The following is a 6,022-nucleotide window of genomic DNA, read 5'->3' as shown; positions in this document are numbered from 1 at the left end:
AATAATAAAGAATGACTAATTCAAGGCAAAGTTTCTTGAGGTGAAATAATGCCTTTTAGAAGTTCAAGGTCAGGACTGCTAGCCTCACTCACAGCAGTTCTTACTAGTCATGCAGAAGTGGCATAGTAACATCCCTGTGGGTAGGTACAATCACACCGATACCCTCTCCACCCCCAGTCTTTACCTCTGACCCCAGAAGTCACCAAAACATGCTTGCCAGACTGGGGGTCCAAATTCTGGAACCCTCTGGCCACACTGGGACCACTGGCTGACAAAATCCAGAGATGTTCTTAATGCTACAATCAGCATGAACAGACCAGTTATCCGTTCTTCAGGAGGAAACTCAGAGCTGGGAGAAGGTGGAAGAGGAGCAATACTTTGCTGCAGGACCAAGCTCTGCCTGAGATTGGACCAGGCATTCTCCTTCACGTACAAAATCAGAGAATACATGTCTGAATTGAAATTCTGGTCTCTTTTAGGAGACCGTGAGATATAGGTAATCCTGGAGCATGCTGCCCATATGGGAAGAAATGACTGTTGCACGGCTGAGGGAAATGAGTGAGGAACTTGTATTGGGTTTCTGAAATGGAAAGGCTGGAACTGCCCCTTCTACCCCACCAGCTTCTTTCTTTCTTAAATAGAAAAAATAAACAAAACCAACCTTTTTACCCACTATGTATGCATGTAACATTGGGCAAGGCTATACCAGTTGGAACAAGGAGACCTAGGGTGGCTGTTACTTTGCTAACTACAGAAGAGGGACAGGAGAGGAGCACAGCACACAAGTTCAATCTAGCCAGGCATACATGAGATCAGATGCTCGTGCAACCCATTGCTGCAGCACTGGGTCCTAGCTAATATAATTTTGCCAAGAAGCCTAACTCACAGTCCAAGCCAAATAAAAGAGGCTATCCACACAGGAAACCTGGCAGGTAGGTCCATACAGCTCTGAAACATGCCATCCAGACACAAGATGAGCCTGCACTAACTCTAATATTATAGCTGTGTTTTGCAGAAAAAAATATTCTTGATTTAATTAAGAATTTGGGCTATATCACAGGTTTCACTGCTAGCCAATGAAAAGTCACTGTGGGAGGTAAAGTACCTTTGGTTTCTACATGAAATGAATGGAGCCAGGAGCACAGGAAATGGTGTCTGACTATTCAGGATTTACGGTCTGTTACAGCTCAGCACCTAAACCATTTTACCCAATCCCAATATTATGTTTTTCCCATGTTTTTCTTTTCATTATACTCAGTCTGAACCTTTCTTGTTTCAATTTATGCCCGCTGTTTCTTCACAGAATCACAGAATGGTTTGGGCTGGAAGGGACCTAAAAGCCCATCTAGTTTCAACTCCGCTGCCATGGGCAGGGACACCGTCCACTAGACCACGTTGCCCAAAGCCCCATCCAACCTGGCCTTGAACACTTCCAGGGAGGGGGCATCCACAACTTCTCTGGGAAACCTGTGCCAGTGTCTCACCATTCTCACAGGGAAGAACTTGTTCCTAATGTCTAATCTAAATCTGCACTCCTTCAGCTTAAACCCATTACCCCTTGTCCTGTCACTACACTCCCTGATAAACAGTCCCTCACCAGCTTTCCTGTAGGCCCCTTCAGGTACTGGAAGGCTGCTAGAAGGTCTCCCTGGAGCCTTCTCTTCTCCGGGCTGAACAACCCCAACTCTCTCAGCCTGTCCACATAGGAGAGGTGCTCTACGATCATCTTCATGGCCCTCCTCTGGACTCTCTCCAACAGTTCCATGTCCTTCAGTTGGAGACCCCAGAGCTGGATGCAGTACTCCCACAGGGTCTCATGAGAGTGGAGAAAAGAGGCAGAATCACCTCCCTCGACTTGCTGGTCACGCTGCTTTTGATGCAGCCCAGGACACGGTTGGCTTTCTGGGCTGCAAGTGCACACTGCCGGCTCATGTTGAGCTTCTCGTCCACCAGCACCTCCAAGTCCTTCTCCTCAGGGCTGCTCTCAATCCATTCTCCTCCCAGCGTGTATTTCTGTTTGGGATCTTGTCCGCCCACCTATCACCACTGTGAAGAGCCTGGCTTTGTCTTCTCGAAAACCCCCTAATCGGTCCTGGCAGGCTGAGGTCCACCTGAAGCCACCTCTTCTCCAGGCTGAACAAATTGGGTTCCCTTAGCTCCGCCTCCAACCATCTTGGGGGCCCTCGGCTGAACTTGGCTTCAATTTTTCCATGCCTTTCCTGTGGTGGTGGGCTCAAAGGGAGACAGTGTCTAGATGTGATCTAACAGGTGATGAGCGGGAGGATAATCCCTTCCCTCAACCTCCTGGCTGTGCTCCCTCTAGCACAGCCCAGGATGCTGTTAACCGCCTTTGTTGCCAGGGGACACTCCTGTGGCACGGGCAGCGTGCTGCCTGCCAGGACTCCCCAGAGCCTTCGCAGTAAAGCCAGTCAGCCCCAGCCTGTATTGGTGCAAGGGCTCAACATTCCCAAAGGAAACTTTGCATTTGTCCTTGCTGAAATTTGTAAGGTCCCTGTTGGCCCATTCCTCCGGCCTGCCTAGGTCCCTCTGTATGGCAGCCCTGCCTGCCAGTATGTCCACTGTTGCCTCCAATTTGGTGTCATCTGCAAACCTGATGGAAGCAGACTTCATCACCTCCTCCAGCTAATTAATAAAGATGTTAAACTGGACAGTGCCAGTCTATAGACCCCTGTAAGCACTCTATTTGTCCGCTGGGCAGAGTACCACCCATTAACCATTCTCCTCTGAGCCCAACCATCCAACCAATTTTTACCCATCTGGTTGTCCATCCATCCAGACCATAACACCCTAACTCAGACACAAGAATGTTGTTGGAGATGGTGTCAAAAGCCTTGCTAAAATCGAGGTAAGTGATGTCCACTGCTTTCCCACATTCACAAATCCAGCCATTTTATCATAGAACACAATCAGGCTGGTCAGGCATGATTTACCCTTGGTAGATCCATGCTGATTGCTCCAAATCAGCTTCTCCTCCTTAATTTTTATTAAAAATGATCACAGAATCAATATATCCCATTAAGAATTGAGCATTTCAAACAATCTCATGTGGGCATTAAGCAGATCCAATTTTTTCACTGTCTTTAATCTGTTCACTTAAAAAAAAAAAAAGTCCCTAGAGCAATGGAGTGCCACATTCTTGACCACAGCCACAAGAATATATAGGCAGCTCTATTTAGTTCCACATACAGTCTTAAATAGTACATTGCAGTTGCTGTTCAAGTGGCTGAAATGGTTATTAGAGATGCAACTTGACATTATGTATGATGATAAAAAAAGTAAATGTCTCACAGAGAGAGGGATCAGCTTATGGTTATTTGGAAAGTGTTGCTCTAGATTGTCTTGCTTTAATATGTTTGCACAGGTACAAAACCCATGAACTACCATTTCTGTTTCTCCTCTCTCTTTTCTTATTTATTAAAGTCACCTAAAGTAACCTACTCGACATGTGAAAGAAAGAATGAGTAAGATCAAAGCAGTAGCTTAATCTAGGTTGCTTTTATGCTTGCGTGGTAAGGGAGAATAGCAAATCGTGAAAGAATTCTCTGCCTACCTGCTGTGTGCAGCGTGCGCGGCTGCAGCCCCAGGGCCCCACCCGGCCCTGGCCTGGAAAGGTTTCTCGGTGCGGATGTTTCAACACAGGCAGGAAAAGTTTCACTTGATTTTCATTAGGTGGGTGGGACCAGGAACTTGCATTGCCCTGTTTTGCAGACAGCAGTTAGCAGCCTACCAAAGCATGGTCGCTAACTACACAAAATCTCCGTGGCTGGGAAGTGTGTGTGATCATGGGCATTTCTGAGTTCTGAATCCCTAAGACCGTAAACATCCTCAGTGCTATATCTATGTTTAAATCCCATAGAACTCCTGTACCTAAACAAGTGCAGATCTACAGATGTTGGGGCAGTAAAGCAGCTGTAGCTCCTCGTTGGTATTATGCAGTACAGCATGAGCACATCTGCAGAGTCATGACCTTCTCATACGATGCAATTTCAGTATGTATCTTCCCTCTCCACCCAGGTACAAGCTGCATTTGTCTTTGCTTATGGTTTGTTTTTTTTTTTTTTTAAAGTGGCCAGATGCCAATTATTACCTTGGTCTTATTGTTGAAGACATAGTTCAATCCTTAGGAGTACCACCAATATAAGTAATGTCTTTTTGGAAACAGATTTCAGTCATAAATCTCCTGTTCATTTTTTTCCCCTTACTAGATGTTTGAAGCCTTTGCTATCTTTACTAACCTCTCAGCAGTGAATTGTCTAGCAAAAGATGCTAATTATGCCAACTTCATACAATAGAAGCCTTTGTATCAGTTGCCCCACAACATTCCCTGAGCACGTGGGGCATTCTACCATGTGGAGGGTGGAAGGAGCAACAATGATGATCAGTCAGTCAGTAAAAGATTAAGTAAAACATTGCAGAAAAATGTGAATACAGAGTTGGCGGATGCTTAGTGTGTGAACTGAGGAATTTATTCCCCACTGTGAGCCAGTTTCCAGGTCTTGAAAATGCTTTAAAGCTTGTCAGAGGAAATCTAAAAGGTTGTCCATAGATCCAAAAAGAAATCTCAATTCAATAGCTCAGGAACCCCAGAGCTTTCTGCATGTTCACATATGCAAAAGAGAGAGCTTTCTCAGGACCTGAAAAAGTAGAAATAGTAGAAACACATTCTCTGCAAAACCAAGGACAATTACAAGCCTTTCCTTGTGAAAGGCACACTTTTTCCATTCCTCCTTTCTCAGATATGAACATTTTCCAGTGTAGGCGCATACCAGTGGACCCATTAAAGTTTAAGCAAGCAATGTATATGACTGCACTGTTTTCTCCTTGGACAAGACAGCGTGTGACAGATGGTAGTGACTGTGCATGCCATGTCACTAAAAGACTCTCATAAAAGAGAAAATAAGAGAATAATAATAGAAGAACTCTACATCAAAACTACCTAAGTAGTGATGAGAGTTTGGGAAGCAGAGGAGGGAAGCCTATGGAATAAAGACAGGTATCCTTGCTTATCCTCCCCAGTTGTTCTAATTACATACAACTCATTAACTTGATTCAGGACATGGTTCCTCCCAACACACAAGGATCTGATTCGTAACTTAGAGATGTCATACTCCATATTCTATCATCAGTCCCTATATTCAGCCCCATTCAGCCCCTCTTGGTCCTTGCAGACAGGTAATTTTCTCTGTGCATGGAGAAGGGTATTAGCCAGTTCTTATTCCAATGGAGCTGAGGCTTACTAGAGAAGCTGGAAATGAGGGCCAGCTGCTTGTACTGGTCAGCAAAAAATGAGAAGTAAAGGAGAGATTTGGAAAAGGGTGAAGAGAGCCCCTCAGAAGCACAGCCCTGCATCAGTCCATCTGGAAGACCAGTTCTGGGGGAAGGAGCTGGAGAAACCCTTGCAGGAACACAACACAATCCTACACTGAGAAAGATATCTTCATTTTATTTGCTAATAAGGTTAGCAAAAACCTGAAAATAAAGATTTTCTAGAGGAGAGCCAGATTCAGACATGCAAAGATGTCCCTGGAAGGAAAGAGGTTGTTGAGGTTTGAGGTAAAGTGTGCCATTCAGTATTGGGCACCCAAAATGTGGGTAGATGTGGATTCCACTGATCACCTGAACAACTGCTTCTGTGGGGCTGAAGGCCTCACAGCAGAAGACAATCAGTTTAGTATGGGGGAGGCTGGAGAGAGCTTTGTGTCTGCGATAGTTCCAAGAAGGAACGAAGGTCTTATATTGGGTTTGTGTTTACCTCACTGCAGACCACATGAGACTGTGACTCAGCTTCAGAGATACCACCTGCACGACTGACTGGTACGAGAGGCTCAGAAGTGTCTGGAAGGAAGCTAGGGCAGGCTGATACAGCTTGAAGCCTGGATGGGTTTGCTCTAGGAACTTGTCCTGCTAGGCTTTGACAGAAAGAAAAACATAGATTGGGAGGACAAAGAAAAAGAGCATTATAACATTTTTCATTCACTATGCGAAAGATGCTTGGAACCAA

This window comes from Balearica regulorum, chromosome 2 (assembly GCF_011004875.1).
Source record: "Balearica regulorum gibbericeps isolate bBalReg1 chromosome 2, bBalReg1.pri, whole genome shotgun sequence".
NCBI classification, from domain to species: Eukaryota; Metazoa; Chordata; class Aves; order Gruiformes; family Gruidae; genus Balearica; species Balearica regulorum.
Note: the sequence above shows the minus strand (reverse complement) of the source record.